Source organism: Periplaneta americana, chromosome 5, assembly GCF_040183065.1.
Source record: "Periplaneta americana isolate PAMFEO1 chromosome 5, P.americana_PAMFEO1_priV1, whole genome shotgun sequence".
NCBI lineage: Eukaryota > Metazoa > Arthropoda > Insecta > Blattodea > Blattidae > Periplaneta > Periplaneta americana.
The window spans coordinates 88,480,456-88,500,381 of NC_091121.1; positions in this window are offsets into that span (position 1 = coordinate 88,480,456).

A 19,926-nucleotide genomic window follows, 5' to 3' on the forward strand; every position below is an offset into this window, starting at 1 on the left:
TGTAAAAAAAATAATTTCAAAACGGTTAGTCCTAATGGCACAAAATTTCGTACAGATGATGGTAGTATTGTAGGTATGATTAGGTAGCTTAAATTTCAGAAATGTTGGATGAAAATTGTGGAAGTTTTAAAAATCATGTGAGTCCTCTTAAATTGCTTTCTAAAAGCTACGATACTTCAAGGTAATTTCGTTAAAATTTGAACGTTATATAACATGTTATCGAGGAATGAGTAACCTTATAAAACAAACACAAACACGTTGTTACTTTTTTATTTTTCGTAATGGAGTTACAAGAGTCAAATATCGAACAGTGTAGTCCATTAAGTCTACGCCTGGTTTTTTTTGTCAGTACTTATTGCCTTACTATATTGCTTCACACGGAAATTTTTAATTACTTGCGTACAGTTTTTCTATAACTGACATAAATTTAGATTTAAACAAGACGAACTGCAGTGTTGGCAAGGCCAATACGATGTTCAACTTTCATTTGAGATAACGCAGGAAATCTGAATAGTAACGGACCGACAGACAAATCTTCGCTACTGTGTATTTCGAACCAATCTGGAGTTTTCTGGTAGTTTTGAATCTGCTCTATAAACATTGTCTATGCAACATTGACTTCGTAAAAACTTAATGTAGATCGAAGAAGTTATGATATACATGAATCGTTATCTTAAAAATTTCCCTAGAAAGTTAAAAGTGTTGTTTTCATCGCTCAGACGGCTCTCAAGAGCTCCACTCAAATCTGAGTAATTTTGAAAGATTAAAATTTCGTATTTCGCCGTTGCCTTGTATTTCACACGTTTCTATGTACACACCTGAGCGGCACTGGGATATTTAAAGTTCAGAAGTTGGCTGCTCTGTACTCCCGCAAGCTCTGTACTCTCCGAGTCCCGGAGCTCCATCTTGTGGCCTCAATGTTGTAACTTCTTAATTAAAACGGGGGCAACAATGTAGCACCCTCCCGCTTGTATGAGCTTGTGTTTTTCTTTTGTTACAAGTCTTACTGTGTCTCATTATATCACATTGCCTCCTTGTATTAAATTCAAGATGAAATACATGCAAAGGAGACTACAAGAAAACTTGCAACGGGCAAACACAACGGAAGTATGAAAGGAGAGTATGTTTTTTCGCTTAGTTTCTTTGTTTATTTTTTATCTTTTGTGTTTGTTTGTTTCCTCCTTTACCTTTATTCTCTCTCGTACCACGTTCGATGCCAATTGAAGCCCATGGTTTCTGCACCTGCTGATTGCCTCAACAGGTTGCTCGACCACTCGCCGCTTACACAAATTAATGGGCATAGAGTTACTGCAGGCTTAATGCTACTCTCCTTTCTTCTCTATGGCTCGAGTCATAATATTTCCGGCTACAAATCCAACGGCTCCGCTTTCGATTATCGTTAAGGAAGTAACATTATTTTATCTCCCTTAGGAATTGAATATATATCTCACATTCCCATCATTGTACCCCTGTACTTATGAATATTTGTAACTGATTGACTTAACTAACATGTTCAACAGCGCCAAATAAACGATGCTTCGGGAATAACAATAAACATCATCAATGACAATTCGGTGATCCTCTACTCAAGCAGAGATTTTGTGAATGGTTTTAAATAGAGTTGAAGTGGTGAAAATGTCTGTACTTTTCTTCTGTTTCCAACCGAAACAATGTTTCATCTCCATGAGTAGATAAACATACACAAATATATAACACAAGAAGACAGTTTCAACATCTCCATACTTAATTTGGATGACTAAATTAGATTTGAAATCTTTAGACCTATATTTAATACTACTGCACAATAATAGTTTGGTAGTTATAAAACTAACAATAACAAGCTCTTTCTGTAACCGGTACGTGGGGGTGCAACTATCCGAGAATCAAGTTGCCGCTTCATTTTAAGAAATTGGTCTATTTAGCCTGGTTCCGTCTACGTCAGCATGTTAAAGCAGAAAGTATGGAGAAATGGTTTGCACTCAACACAGTATTCAAAGTCGCTAATACCTAGCGCGCTATTTTTAATCTTTAAGACATGATCTACGAAGCAGTGATTCGTTATTACGCCTATATCTACAATAACTTACATATATTACCTATAGGCTATTATCAATTGATACACAAGCACCCTTTATTGTCTCTATTGTCTTATAAATCTGACACTGCATACATTACTTTTTTCTCTCTATGACGGCGGGAGGGGAATATCCCACGCACCGCGACCTGAGGTCTATTGTGCGCCCCTGGCATGAGTTGCATGCCCACCGACCCCACCTACGTCGAACTAATTGCTAACACCCTGACGACCAGTCCCGCCATCCTTCCAAACCCGTGTACCATTCTACGTCAACAGCACCCCACATTCTTTCCCGTCTCCTTAACGGTCTGAGGTGTAAGCCTTTTCTCCCGTCGGAAGGGGAGTGGGTTTCGCTGCTGGCCACCAACTACCACAGCTTGACATGTCCATGGAGGCCGGCCGAGAGAATATCAGCTTCGGAGGGCCGCCGCAGGCGCGATCTGAAAACCAAGTAAGACAACCAGAAATGAAGAGAAAAGGATGATAAAAGGAGGAAAGGAAGTGACAAGAATGAATAGGATTCCATACGCCTGATAACCTGATATTCATCCATAGGAGGGAGGGAAAAACCACGGAAAAAGCCTCATACAGGCAACTTTTCCTTGCGGGGAATCGAACCCCGGCCTACATTATTAATAAATTTAGTATTTTTTCTGAGAGTATAACGGTTTATGCACGAGCGTTGAACCTAAGACCCTCCTGTCTTAGGTTCGAAGCTCGTACCCCCTGTACAGAGAATTACCGAGGGACTCACAGCAGCAGATTGAATCATTCCCATCATCTTCAGTCGCTCGAGTTTCCAGCTTTCTTTTCTTTTCTCTAAGGGGACTTCGTTCTCCTGTTTGATATATCTCAGTCTCCAACTCCGCATTGTACTATTCGGTAGGAAAACATTGTGTTGTTATTCATTGTATATTTATGTACCTATTGCATTACAGACAAGAAATACCGCTTCACTCTTTCGAGTACTACTTCATTTCAAAGCACGAAATTAATTTTTTCCATATGATCATAATATAATAACCAGGCTTAGGATCCGGGACACTTTAGAAACCAATGTACGCACAACTTGAGTATAGAGTTCCTTGAACATAGTAGACAGACATGTCATTCTATGGGTAGTGTCACGTTGCTGTGATTACGTACTTATGAAGCAGGCAAGTTCATAGAATAAATATAAATGTACTAGTGGCTTGTGCAGCAAATGCTGTAAACGAAGTTAATTAAAACTTAAAATAAAGATTTTTCATATTTATTTTCCAGAATGAATAAAACACATTTTTTAATTACTTGAATCCATAATAATGAAACCTAGGGTACTCCACGGCAGATGTGACATTGAAAGAAACGTAATAATTCAATGAAGTGTAACCCTTTCAAAAGTATATCTTTTAAAAGCTTCCTCTAATAGTTTTAAGCTAAATTATTTTTCTTGAACTTATCCATCTTCAGTTCTTGGAATTTCAATGTGAAAATGCAAATAGCAATGTCAGAACGATCAGTGGGTTTTTCATATGGGAGTAAAACAGTAGCTATTTCAGGTCATTGCGGATTGCAGGTGAGAGTTAAGAAAATGTCAGGTTTGCCATGTTTTCTAACATTAGACAAAGCATCTTGGTATAGCTGCCGCATGTTTCGTGAACTGTCTTGAAACGTAGAAGCCAGAATCACTATTTTCCCTGCTAAGAAATACTGCTGAAGTGTTTGGAAGACTACAAAATCTTATAGGCCTTTTATTTTATCAGTAAGTAATGCCTTTTGGTTTTTCTTTACGAATATAATCTTTGCGCTTCCACCCGAAAATACTGGTTTACTAAATATTGCTGGATTAACTTGTGTGACTAACGAATGTGTGAGAAATGGCTGTGAACAGCAATTTGAAATGATACAAACTGAAGTAAAGTAATAATTCTAGATAGCTTGTTTTGTTGGCGTGGAGCACTGTATTGCAATATTGTGAGTCATAAGGGAAGAGGAGTTATTATATTGCAGTAGTCAATTTGGTCCTCCTTGTCTGCCATGCACAAAATAACGGTATTTTGGTGGCTCGCCATCGTCAGAGATGAAAACCTGCAATTTTCTCTGCATTAGGTTTATTATGTCGTCACTGAACTAAACCAATATGACAAATGAAATTTATACCTACAAGTCGCACATTTTATTCATTTGCCAATATTTTTCCTTCATTTTTTTTAAAAATGGCATAAAGATTGTTGGAAATAATATCTGAGAAGCAAACTTTCAAAACTTGACATGTCCATTTTCAGAAAATGTTAGAAATATGCATCTCTGTAATAAGCGAATTTTTTCCTATGATGAAATTTTATAAGAATCTGTAGAAAAAAATATTTAATATTTCACCACAGAAAATATTTTGTTCATTGCAGAGATGTAAGATTTTGAAGTCTGAAATGTATTTTATTAAAATGGACATGTCACGTTTTGAAATATTGCTCCTCATCTGATAACATTTGAAGTGAATTAGGTATCCGTGAATGCTGAACATCATTTTGGCCATGTGAAACGGTAGCGTATTATGTTGAATAATGACGCAAAATTGGCCATAAGCTCATAATGAATTGTTAGTGGAGAAAGATCAGAGATAGATATATTATCTCTTGTATTTTCAACAGTATAAGCTGTTGTGGGAATTTATTGCTGAGATGCGGAAAATGATGTGAATTCTATAGCAGAGTTGTAGAATCTTATGTGCGTCCAAAATAAAATAGTTAATCGTAAATCATTATCTGTTTCAGTGTTTCATTCGTTGCTGGTTGCGGGAAATAAATTAACTCATCACGGTAGCAAGAAGTGAAATGGCTTGGCAGCATCACAAGCAAATCTGTTCGATTAAACCAAAGGAATATAAAATTAATTTTTCTGTACTACAGTAGTTCAAAGACGCAGCTGAAATAAAACGAATGACTCATTTACTAAATACTCTACTTTAGAACTGCAGTACTACCTAGAAAAATTAGAGAATCTCGCATATAAATATCTACATCGCAACGCCATTAAATATCAAAACCCTCACCACTTGGTTAGTAACTATAAAAGTTTTGCATTTTTAATAACAGTATTGTTATCTTAAGTAAATTTTGTGGCTTTCAGTAACATGTATATATATATATATATATATATATATTTATATTTATATTTATATGTATATGTATATGTATATGTAGATATATATATATACATATATATGGTAATGGAATTACAGGAAAACAGCTGAACGGATTTTTAATGAACGACTCCTCATTTTGAAGTTTGATGTCCAAGGATGTACGGGACATAAGTCGTTTTCTGTGAAATGCCAATTTTCCTTACATAACTCTCCTATTTTCGGAAATCCATCTGTCGTCAGTTTTGAGAACTAATGGCTTTTCAGAATGACCTAAAACACGCTCTAAAATAGCATGAAGGCATGACCTGCAGCAATTTTTCTGGCATCATAATGCCAATATGTCGATCTTCATTTGTGTAATTTTCTGTCTACATTGCTTATTAACAGGGAACGGATTTATATGGACTAAAAATATATGAAATATGTAAATATATATGTAGTTATTTTTACCAAAATATGGAATTAAATATGGATTTTTACCAAAATATGGAATTAAATATGGACTTAAAATTATAAAAAAATAACTATGTACGTTAAATATTGGTACATTTTAATCAAACTAAACAAAAAATATAATGGACGTACCTTATCTTCCAATGTAGTTTCAACAAAACACAATTTTTATTGTCTGTTACCATAACAATAGGTTACAAACATTTCTTTCAAGTGCTGAAAAGTGAATCTTCTTCTATTGTCTCTGAGGATAGATTTATACTGACTAAAAGAGCGTTCGACGTCACAAGAAGTAACTGGTACATAATTCAATTTCACAATGTCTGCTGGGGATAAGTCCAAGTTAATCTTCACTGTTGATTCACCACTCATCACAGCAACAACCTTTTGTAGTTCTTCATATCCAGGGTTTTTTGAAAGTACAGTGTCCACCTTAGCTCTTACTGCATCTACAACTTTACCTCTACCACGATTCAGTTGTTCCACAGTACTATTTATAATTTCAAAACTTTCAGATAGTGAAAGGTGCCTATTTTGGAGACTTTTGAGCGTTTTTATGATGCATGAAAATGTATGCTGAATGTGAGCTAAGTCATTCTTCACACTTATGTCACAGGTAACTGTTTTCGCAGTATCAATTGAGACTGCATCTTCAGAGTCCAATGCAAGGAGAACATTGTTAATAGAGTCTATATGTTCGGCATAATATTCAACTGCTTCTAGCCATGTACCCCATCTAGTTAAAATTGGCTTTGGTGGCAATGGAATTTCAGGGTACATTTCTTTCAACACGTTAACTCTACTGGGAGCTTTGAGAAATACTTTTTTCACTGATGAAATCAACAAATCTACTTTAGGGAAATTGTCTCTGACCACTTCTGCCACACGATGAAATGCATGCGCCACACAAGTAAAATGAGTCAATTTAGGATATACAACAGATAATGCTTGTCCAGCTTTGACCATATAAGGGGCAGCATCGCTAATAAAGAATAACACATTATCGTACATAATACCCTTTGGCCACAGGATACCCATAGCTTCGTTGAACAGTTTAACTATAGTTTTGTTATTGCACTTTTCTAGAACATCACAATGTAAAAGAATTCGTTCAGAATATTGTTCACTTAACAAACCGATAACTACATTACCAACAAGTCTACCTTCTTTGTCGGGAGTCTCATCAATGGAAACCCAAATCGAACTATCTTTAATTTCATCTCTTATCTTCTGTATTGTCTCATCGTAGATGGATGGAGCATACGTCTTCCTAAGTGTTGACTCATCCGGGATTGTATGTTGAGTATATTTTTCAAGGAATTCCCTGAAGACCTTATTCTTTAGTTTGTAGAGAGGAATATCAGCAGAGATGAGAGAACGGCACAGGTCGATGTTAAACTCAGATCTTACATTCGATGTTGTTGGTTGTGTTAAAAACAATTGTCTCTGCTTGGAATTTAGTTGTTTGTTGGCCTGATGTTTACTAGTTGTAATGTGTTGTTGCACCAGGAACTTTTGTGTAGATGATACTGCACACTGACACAAATTACAAAATAATATTTTATTGTCAGTTGATAAACCATCTTCTTTAAATTCTGAAATGTAACTTGTTAGTTTTGATTTTAAATTGACTGAATGACGTACTTTTGGCATATTTACCGTCTTTATAGTATGATTTACAAAACTGAACCTATGTGTACTCTGACTGGCATTTAACTGTTGAGCTGCACAACTGAAGTCTGTTAAAAATTTTAAATTAAATTAATACAGTTTTGTAACTTACTTTCCCATTGTTGATAGGACTGCTAATTTTCAAATAACTCTGATGTTAAAGGGATTACTGAACATGTGTTTAAATCTCTATTGTTGAAATGTATTTTTAAAAGTTAATGGAATTTTGTTTTGTTTTATTGTTAAACCTAATATAATATGGACTGTTTTATATGAAATATGGAAAATATATGGAAATTAACGAAAATATGTACTAAACTCTAAAATATGGAAAAATATGGAAAATAAAAGTAGGATTTTTCAACCCTACACATTGTGAAACATAAAGATAATGCAAAATATAAATTATATTAGCTTTATAAGTAAATATGTATTTACATATAAATCCTTTCCCTGCTTATTAAGAACTTAGAAACTAATTAAGAAAGTTATATCCTGAATTTACAGCTCTGATTTTGGATTTTGTAATTTTCTGAATATAACTATGTATTGGTTATTAAAAACTATAAAAGTTAAGATGATTTGATGACATTATTGCTTTTAAAGATGAAATAATATTGCAGTTAACGCCATGGTGTCAGTATTTGTCACTAATAATACACATTAACGCTATTGTTGATGATATGAAAGTGAAGTCTTTTGGGGTTATGTAAATAGTTGAGGAAAATATAATTCCTGAATTAAATTTTCAGTTCTATAATTTTGTGAGTAAGGGATACATATATATATATATATATATATATATATATATATATATATATAGTCATTCCATTAGCTCATAAGTATTTTGTGGTTTGATTTGATGGCATGATATACATTAAATATTGGTGTTTAGGTAGGCTATTTAGACAGTGCATGTTTATTTGTACAGACCATTGCAAGCATGTCAAATGAAAAGGAATACTCTGTGGATGTGAGACAAGCTTTTTTAAACGCTTCGAAGAAGGGAAAATCGCAGAATAACATTGATAAAGATTGTGGTATATCATAACATCTCATAAATGTGTGGAGTCGACGGCAAAAACAAGAAGAGTCGGTAGACAATAAGCCAAGGTCTGGTCGTCCTCGAAAAGACAACACTGAGGAGTACAGAAAGCAGTCTGTAGCTGATCCACGGAAATCGGCTCGACAAATTAGGGATGGCACCATGGACAGAACCTACATGTCTCTACTGTGAAACTTCGCCTAGCAGCTGGTGATTTAAATAGTAGACAACCATCACGAAAACCACTCATATATTTTGAAAAAATAGCAAGGCCAGGTTAGAGTTTGCAAAAATGTATCAAACATGGAACACTACAGACTGGTATAAGGTATTATGGAGTGATGAGAGGCAATTCAATTTATTTTCTTCTGATGGTGTGCAGTATGTACGTCAACCAAAAGACCAAAGGGACAACAAAAATACCACAGCAGCGGTATTCCCTTCTATTTGGACTAGAGGACCAACTCCACTGTCCAGAAAAACATCCCCACACCATGAAGCTACCACCACCGTGCTTAATAGTCGGTACCTGGTATAAGAGAAAAGATTACAGCAGGTCCATTTCTTTGTAAATATATTTCTTACGTATGTGTGAACTATTGAATCAAAAGGTATAAATGTTTAATATTAAATGGTAGGAATCAGAATTTCATTACATTTTTATAGTCAGTTATGTTACTTTCTCAATTACTACCGTTTTCATGTAAATGATTTAAATTAAATTTTTATATTGTAATCTGGATTTTAATGATCACGTGATGTGTCAGGCAGTTGTCTCCCTTTCTTTACGAGAAGTTATTATTGTTACTAATATATTTTAAATTATTTGTCACTTTGAGTACCGTATTTTGTAGGTGAATCAACGTATTACAAGGTATCATAAATATCTCCGGAGTTAACAGTAGCAGCAGCAGCAGCAACAGCAACAGCAACAGCAACAGCAACAGCAACAGCAACAGCAACAGCAACAGCGCTTTTTGAGTCACCGTCTTAAACTCTTAAGCACACTTTCACTGAATCACTTGGAATGGGATTTACGGGAAGGGGGCATTATGGCTCACCACTGCGACTTGTTACGATCTATTGCGCTAACTCTCAAGATAGGCGCATTCCCAAACCCACACCGGCTGACTACACTAAGGTTCGCTATGTAACAATGTTTCGAGCAGGCAATCCCCTCTCGTCCCTAGGCCAGCCCTCTCCGTGCGTCGCCAGCCGGTGGTCGGAGAATGCTATGAAAAGATGATGAAATGGAGAAATATTGACGGAATGATGTAGTTACCTATTATGGGGAACGGAGAATCCCGGGAAAACCCTAACTGCGACCTTTCCGCCACTAGTGTCACTTCGAAAAATTCCATACCTGACCGGAACTTGAACCCGGGCCGTCTGCGTGACAGGCCGAAGATCTGACCACTCATCCATCGCAGGACATTGCTTACAAATAAGCTAATTAATAAAGTCAATTATTGTTCTTAATATAATAATAATAATAGTAAAGACAGTAGTAACGTATTATTATTATTATTATTATTATTATTATTATTATTATTATCTAGTCTGCTGTCAAAAAATCTGAAAGTTAGAATTTATAAAACAGTTATATTACCGGTTATTCTATATGGTTGTGAAACTTGGACTCTCACTCTGATACAGGAACATAGGTTAAGGGTATTTGAGAATAAGGTGCTTAGAAAAATATTAGGGGCTAAGAGGGATGAAGTTACAGGAGAATGGAGAAAGTTACACAACACAGAACTGCACGCATTGTATTCTTCACCTGACATAATTAGGAACATTAAATCCAGACGTTTGCGATGGGCCGGGCATGTAGCACGTATGGGCGAATCCAGAAATGCATATAGAGTGTTAGTTGGGAGACCAGAGGGGAAAAAGATCTTTGGAGAGGCCGAGACGTAGATGGGAGGATAATATTAAAATAGATTTGAGGGAGGTGGGATATGATGATAGAGACTGGATTAATTTTGCACAGGATAGGGAACAATGGCGGGCTTATGTGAGGGCGGCAATGAACATTCGGGTTCCTTAAAAGCCATTTGTAGGTAAGTAAGCTTCTCTTCACTTCGTCGTAATGTCCATGTTTCTGTCCCATACAATGCCACATTCCATCCTTTTTTCTATTAACAGAGCTTCCTTGGCCATTGCTATCCTCCTTTTGACTTCCTGACAGCAGCTCATGTTATTGTTTATAGTACACTCCAAGTATTTGAAGCTGTCCACTTACTCTATTACCACATTTAGAACTCGCAAGTTTATCTTCTTTATTTTTCTTCCTATGACTATGGTCTTCGTCTTATTTGCATTTATCTTCATCCCACACTGTTCGCAGCTGTCATTAGGTCCAGTAGCACATCCTGTAGTAGTCTACCATTTCCTCTTCTGCTAACAACGCCATATCATCTGCAAATCTTATGCACTTTATTCTTCTTCCTCCCACTATCACTCCTTCCATTTTCTGAAAACAATTCTTTACTAAATCCTCCAAGTAGATGTAGAACAGGATAGGTATTATTATTATTATTATTATTATTATTATTATTATTATTATTATTATTATAAGCACTGATAATGTCCGAAATTCATGCCAGTGAGAACAATATTGTTGTTTAGTTAACTGTTCGAAGACAATATAACAAATTATAGTCAAACGAGTATAGATCCTGGTATATAGGAACAAAAAACGGGTCAAACAGCACATTAAATCTATAACGTGCATGACAGTTACTGGTGAAAATATATTATAGCCGGGAAAGATAAAAAAAACTAATACTGATATTGACTTTCAGCAATATTATGAATAAATTGTGCGTGATGTATGATAATAGTAGAATTATTAATCACTCGTAAATACTGAACTTTATGTCAATTTAATGAAACGACTACTGGGTTTCAAACAAGCGTGGACTTCATTACAGAATTTTTGAAAGTGGAATGACCTCAGTTTTCAGTGATTAATTAGATTCGAAGTGTATAGAAAAATTTCTTCCATCCTTTTTAGAACAATTCGAAAGTTGTTTGTTGTCATAAGAAACCGAGCCCAGAGTAACGCCGGTTCTCTATTATGAAAGACAGAGAAAGAACAGGCATTGTTTGGCAGATTGACAACACTTCAAAGAATCATGCGCATGAAGGACGGGATCAAGGTGCAATCCACTGATCATTTCTCTTGCATATGAATATGTAAATACCGGAATTGCTTCTTATAAATTCTGTGTCTTGATTGCATTGGCCCATTGTGTGCATTGCACAGTGGGACGGATTGCGATTCTAGCCGGAACAAAATCTAATATTGATTAATTCCTTTCCAATCGTTGAAAATAGCAAAATGAAGGTAAATTATTATGACATTTGATGAAATATTTGTATGATAATTATTATTTTGGTATAGAATGCCTATTTATTAAAAAAGAATCGTACAGTAATAGAAATTGCATACAACTAATGCAAATAAAAATTAAAGTAAATAGAAATTATTTCACACACTACTATGAGGAGAAAAGTAATATATGTAGTAAATTTTATGACACATGTTTAGAAATCTGAAGCGTCTGTTGTATCTCCAAAAGTGTCGGACACTCTAGCGCTACTGTCGTCCTCATCTTGGGGTTGCAGTTGAGCAGTGCTGTTGTTGGCACTCGCAGCTAGTACTTGTAGCAGTTTAATTACCTCAACTTACATTTTTGATTCTTGTCGATTGATGTGGGATATGATGGGATCGGAAGATACTAACAACATGTGTAGGACATCTAAGTTTCTCTCACGAGGAAACTTCATAGCGTGGTCTAACCTGTACTTTTGTAAATGTTTGTATCTTGCCTCTTGAGGATCTTCAGATAACATCCCAATAGCAAGTATCGCAGTTTCTGCAATTTTTCCATGTATAAATACTTTATGCACGCTGGATGGCATGTAGTACCATGGATATATCTATTATACATATAAATGGGCTGTATCATTGGTTTACTTCTCAAACGCCTCAATATACTGTCTATTGAATATCCACATGAAACGGTGCATAAAATTACAGAAAATCTGTGAATGAGGTCTTACTAATGCCCGTAATATTGGCTGTAATTTGTGGGTTTTCAAAAAAACCAACTTGCTATATTGCCATCATTTGATGTCCCAGGGCCACCAGATTTCGGTTTGTCAATAAGAAAACGTAATCGAGGGCGAAATATAGAAATAAGCCCCTGTTTTCTAGCTTCAAAAATATCTTTGTTGTTGCCTCTGACCTGCCAAGAACAATGTTTTTTAGAAAATAATCCTTTTTAAGGTGACACTGCATCCAACGTCTCTTAAAATTACTTAGAATATTTTTCAAAATATTATGAATGCACTTCTCACTATTAGAATCACATGTTTCAATACATAATTTGTTCAAAATATATCTATATAGTTCATCCAAGTCGCCACTTTTATTGGCAAGTATTGGAAATAGATCACGGCGCGAAATCACCGGTAGCTGTTCCGAGTCTGAAAAAAATTAACCACATGCAGAGCGGTCAGTAGGAGCAAATGAAACTAGATTAGTCTTAAAGTGCACACTTAAACCTACATTCTGACATAAAAATAAATGTGATTCTGTGTGACTCTCCTATTATAAGTCAACGTTTACTTTGAGAAATAGTTTTAAAAAATCGCATTTCCCGCCGTTAAGTTAACATGCCGTTTCTAAAAATTCAAAGTTATTATGAACATAAAATTTAAATAATAATTATCTACCAACCTTGTTCTTCATTTTCCATTTCATAATCATAAAATGATTCACTCCCAGATCACAGAAAACAAGCTTGCTTCTTACACTATTTCCGCGTGGCTGAGCAATAAAACTGGTTACGGAGGGGAATCCTCGTCAAAATCACTGTGTGACGTCCGTATGTTTAGTGTCAAAGCTTTTTTCTTATAGATAAGCATTCTGTGATTCTTTAGCAGCAACTTGAGATAGGACACGCATAAAAATTAGAACATGTGAAAATTGATTTTGTTCCGGCTAGAATCGCAATCCGTCCCACTGTGCATTGTGCGCTTTATACGTGCGATTGTTCTTTCAATCCGATAGGTGACCCCGGCGATATTCGGTGCTGACAGACAGACAGACAGATCCCCCTGCCTCAAAATTGTTAGAGGCAGTTCTCATCCCCAGTCAAGTACCTAATAAATTTCAAGACCCGAAGCCCTAAGACATACGTAAGCTCTTAAATCCTATGTAAGTACCAGAGATCCCTACTATTTCCAAAACTTCATCCACCCTATTTTGAACTATTGTAGATAATAGATAAAATGAGGGAATGTGCAGGGTGCTTATGTAATGAAAGAGGGAAACGGGAGTACTCCAAGAAAAATCCTGAGTTATGTGGTTTGTTCAACACGAATTCCATCAGAAAGAAGATGAGGATAAAACCCGGACCACGTGGATGGAAAACTAGCGCGCTAACGCTGAGCCACAGACGCGGCGAAAAACTAACTAAATGTCTGCCGGACGCAGCGTGAAGGCATCTAAATGTTGTGCCATAGAGTAATGTTTTCAGCATGCTTAGTACATACGCTGTACATGTATTTGCCTTTTGGAAAATCTTGTTTCGCTCGCCTCGCGGTGCGCACCAGTGGACAGACATTCAGCTACTGCAATGCTTCAGGGCTGTCCAAACAAAACCTCTTTGTTTTGTAACAGACGTTCAAACCTAAGGAAATGACTTTTGGGCTACACTTGTAAAAGACCTAACACACTTTGTGTGTCTACGAGTGGTACATGGCGTCATTGCGTGATGTAGGCTACATTTTCAAAACGATTTTGAATGGATGGAATAAGGTTTTATATGTTTATTTTAAGAAGTTTAAGAATAAGTTATCTTTGTAGCAAAAATGTTTTAATTTTGAATCTATATACAAAATAAACATCAAAAGTTCTAGATAAGGGGGAGTATAATGTAATGAGTTTAATCCCATAGCATAGAATTCTTCAGTCGACCTAGGAAGGAAGATCCCTGCACTGCGTGAATGCAATGCACAATACAGACACGGTTTGCATATTTCATGCACGACGAACCCGTTCTCAATCCAAGCGGTGCCTTTGACACGTGAGGATGGATTAACGATGGGAGAGTCCACACCTGTGGAGTAACGGCTAGCGCGTCTGGCCGTGAAACCAGGTGGCCCGGGTTAGATTCCTAGTCGGGGCAAGTTACCTGGTAGAGGTTTTTTCCGGGTTTTAACTCTGACCCAAAATGAGAAAATGCTGTGTAAATATCAGTGCTGGACCCCAGACTCATTTCACCGGCATTATCACCTTCATTTCATTCAGACACTAAATAACCTAAGATGTTGATAAAGCGTTGTGAAATAAGCTACTAAAAACGATGGGAGATTTATTTCGATGGTGCTAACATAGGGAAATAATATTCACATTATAATATGTACCGAAATCTTCTATAAAGTAAACAATGCTATTATTTATACTGTAGGCATTTTTGTTTAATTTTAAGTATTCCAACTGAACCTAAAAATGCCAAGACACTGAAAATGAGCACAATGTAAAGAAATGTTTTATTAAATACTGTTAGATATTAGAATAAAAAGATATATTTTTGTGGAAGAAAGATCTCTAATGACAAATATCATGGTATATAGTAGGATTAAAATAACCTTACATATATCTTAATCTTAAGCTTATGATTACGAAAATCATTTAGGACTTTACGATTCACTCTTACGACATAACGACATATTCGTACTGACTGATGTGGTACGTTTTATGATGACGCTCTAAATGGAATAATTATTCTGAGAGAGGAAATAACTACAGCCCGGATTTTACATATTTTAATGCTTCATATTTATGCACGAATAAAAGACAAATGTTGATGAGATATACATGTAGGAACCTTGTCCATAAATTTTATTTTACATTTTTTTACATAATTTGGTGTAATATTACATATTTCACACAATACTGCAGAATTTTACATATTGTAACATTATTGCAGAATACATAATAAATAATATTTAATAATAATAATAATAATAATAATAATAATAATAATAATAATAATAATAGTAAATAATAATAATAATTTTTGGCTTATTTTGCGTTTATGTTGAATTATTCAATACAGTAGCAATAAATGAAAAATAATTTGAACACTACTGAGCTAAATAGTACAAGTTCGATGCCGCCAACAATAACTCGTTTCAAACGTTCTCCTTTCTTGTTCTCAAAACGCATCAGAATTTGTAGCAGTGTTGTCAACCAGCTAGGGAGTAATCGATGAGTGTGTTTCAATAAGATTTAATGATGTATTGAAAAAAGAACCGAGGACACAACTTTTTCCACTCTATGCAAAATATTTGAAGGTAAGTGTATGCAGTTCCCTGAGGAGATGTTCCGAGAATCACTCCTCAATCTGAAATACGCTCCAGTTACTTCGTGTGAAGTTGAGAGGTCGTTTTTCATTTATAAGGATATTCTAACAGAAGACAATTGATGACCGCAAAAATATGAAAAAATACTTAATTATTATTTGCGCCTCTAAACAACAATCACATGTGCACCTGTAATTTTTTCAGTTCTGTTTTCTTATCAGTGTGCAAAAATACATTTAATGAAGCTTAGATTTTAAGTTACATATATTTTATTTATTAAACATTTATCTTGCCATTTTTAGCTACATATTTATGAACATAGTTCTCATTTTCATATTACATAAGATCCTGGCTCTAGTAATAACTTTTGCAAAACTGAACAATATATCTGATTTTCTACCTTGTATTATAACTGTTCCCCAGAGGATGGAATTGATATCCTGAACGTCTTTAATATCACTTGTGCTAGCCATGCTGTAACTGACGCACTAAACTTGTGTTTACACATACATTTATTAATTACGTATTTCAGTTGGCCTTTCAAGTGCTGCAATCGATATTTTTCGATCACACATTTAGCGAGATAGAGCCAAGAGCAAGCCATCTTCAGATGAATGCACACGAGTGAAAGTACTGAATGCACACTGTTAAAATTCAACATGGTAATTGGACAGATGATCAATGAAGTCAGTTTTCTTTACCGATGAATCACGTTTTGGTTTACATCGATATTCGAGAACAGTACGCATATGGAAACGACCAGGTGTAGCAGAGAGATTAAGATATGTACAGGGAGTTCACAAATTCCAAAGAAATTCTATCATGGTGTAGAGAGTAATAATGGCATACAGAAAAACAGACATAGATTTCTGCGTCGAAAAGCTGGACAACTCAATAGGCGACAGACATTAAGGCCTCTTTCATACAGTCTGTTCCTAACAGTCTGGGTAGATACAATCACGTTTCCAATGTTCTGCAACACATTTATTAAGACGTTAGCAGTGAAATTCCTTTCTCTCAAGGGTCTCAGACACAGAAATTTATCTTGTGCAGTAGTTATAATTCTCGGTTCACCTGGGTGTCGTTCTTTTAGACTGCCAAATTCGCTATATTATTATCCCTTTTCCAGTATTCAGAGCTCTAGCTGCATCAGCTTCTGTTCCACCATTTTCAATTATACCAGTCGTCCTAAACATGTCATCACGGCTTAAATGACGACGTTGAGCATCCATTTTTACTGTTTTAACAGTTCTCTAATGTTATACACTGTTGAAGTTACCAAAATCCTCCATTACCAATAAACTAATTATCCTATCTCAACTATTGAAATAAGAGATTCCAATATAATAATGTTAATAAACTAAAACACTGGTTATTACTCGACCAAGACCAGTGGAGTCCTGCAGCCCGGAGCCTTAGCGCTACTGCAGCTGCGTTTGTAATACCGCAATGCGATAGTTCACATTACGACCGCGGCTCTACTCGCCTTGGTCAAGTAATACCATTGTCTCTAGTGGGTAGATAAAAGAATAACTCACTTATGCATACCCATTGTTTAATGATTTACGTGGGTATACAAAGAATTTTCTATAAAATTTCATCTGTTGGTTAGACAAGTTTGATGTGTGAATTTTCGTAACGTTGGAAATAATACTTATTTTAGGACCTACATGGTTGAATATATAACGGATGTATGCGGTTGAAAATATGTTATTATTTAAAATCCAATGAGTTCGAAGTCACTTATGTAACAATATTTCTGCGGACAATGGAAGGGTGCACTGAAAGAGGCCAAATAATGGCAAAGATGTAGAAGAAGAACTAAATATTTAATCATTTACTGATAAGACGAATGAAAACAAACAAGGAATGGTCTCGCTTTGTCTATTCCTTTAGTATTTAAAATTATTTGTGTTTATTGTATTTTATTTTAGGGTCTAAATGAAATATATGGAGCTGCTGTCTTATTATTGGACTATTAATTCTTTCTGCCGGGGCATAACCAATGTCATACCTGAAGAACTTTACTTCAGATCGTCCTATTAATCGTCTCTCTTTTCTAGTAAGACTAATAGCCGATTTTCAGGTTTACACATGATAGTGGGAATTGCCATGGTTTTACCGAATTTTATATTATGGTCTCTTTTTTGTTTTATTTTTAACGTCGTTTTGCTTGTTTCACATTAATTGGAACTTATAAATGTTCTGTTTTAAATCTCATTCGTATTAAATTCTGGTGGTCCAAATTAAAGCTTTGAACATGTTTCGTATATTATTTAATATTACCTTTATTTCATTTGACTGTTTCCCCAAAAGGGCGTATATTTTGCATTTTTCCTGCTGACATTTCTAAATAATAGGCTGTTCTGAAGTTGCTTACTTAGTTTTAGAATGGTCATCTGTAATTGGTCAAAAGCAAATAACCTACAACAAGAAGTTATTTTGTCCACACCTGTGGAGTAACAATTTGCGCGTCTGGCCGCGAAACCAGGTGGCCCGGGTTCGACTCCCGGTCGGGGCAAGTTACCTGGTTGGGGGTTTTCCGGAGTTTTCTTTCAACCCAATATGAGCAAATGCTGGGTAACTTTCGGTGCTGGACCCCGGACTCATTTCACCGGCATTATCACCTTCTACTAATTCATACGCTAAATAACCTAAGATGTTGCTAAAGGGTCGTAAAATAACCTACTAAAAAAGTTATTTTAATAAAAGATCATACCGATATATTTTATGTTCCATAATAAATAATATCAACACACAAAATAACTTAAATTTATTATTGATTTAGAATTATATTATGTGAAGACATAATATTCACTTCATTGTGTAAGTGTAATGTATTTTCACTTGTTGCACTGTTTCATTCTTCACCACTCCGCTAGGTTGAGTGATATAGCGTAACGCTAATGACATTATTACGTGACATTATGACTATCTGGCATTTAAGTGGATGATGTCTGTGCCACATAATGTAAAACGAATCCCATCCGTTTAAAAAGCAAAGAGAAATGGTGGTTTTGTGAGCCAACTTGTTACATCTGAGAAGTAGAAGTGAAGTCTTTGCTTTCGCCTGTAGCTCTGACGGGATGATTATCGCGTATAAGAAGCCAGATTTTCATTAAGCCGGGAAATTCTCTCCGAATAAGCCGCACCCTGGTCTCTGCTTGGGCTTTAATATTCCACACAGTCTCCATGGCTACGGGGATTAGTGACGAGATTTCAGTGAGTGGCAGAGAGCCGTACCTATTAGAAAACACGACCAAAACCGTTATTCTTGCAGCAGATTTGAACTTACTTTTCTCTGGAAAAAAAGTCGGTGCAAGAAAAATGTCTCTTATCTGAATTCGCTTGTTGGAGAGCCCTTAGTATGAGTATGTGATAAGAGAAATATTACTAATTAAAGAAAGTAAATCTGTCTTATCAACAGTAATCTCACTATAGGTTTTGATTTATCTAGAGAACTATCTTCAAATGTATTATTGCACCATCTCATCATTAAAAATATTCCGCTAGATGACAGTAGTGTGTCATGATTAGCTATTCTCTTGTTATCAGTTGTACCAACTATACAATCTTAATTGAACTTTATGGACGATTACTAGTGAAGGAGGTTTTGTTGATTCAGTTTCATTTTCATTAAAACAGTTGAATTCTACTTCAATTATCAGTATATAGAGTGATTCATAAATACCTGTAAAAACTTTGTGGGTGTAATGTAGAGGTAAAACTAAAACTGAAATGTTCTATACAACTTTTCCTGCAAATCCTTACTTTCAGAGTTATGATGCAAAATGTCCTATCTTGCCAGGTAACAAAAACATGGACCAGTAAAGCCTTCGGATGTGTGAAGGCTCATTCACAATGAAAATTAAACATAAGCATTAACTTAACATTACAGTAAAATCAAGAAGTCATACCATCATTCACGATGGGAACATAAACATAACAGCAAACATACTTGGTAACCATGGAAACATAACAACGACGCCATTTCCTCATATTCTGTCGTATACTTCAGCGCTCCACGATTGTGTTCTGTTTGAAAATCACGTAAGCATAAGCATGAAAGTTTGGAGTTTGCAAACTTTCATGTTAACGTCTTACGGTAATGTTTATGTCAATGCTTATGTGAATCATTGTGAATGGTCCCATTTGGTAGCCTGGGCGCAA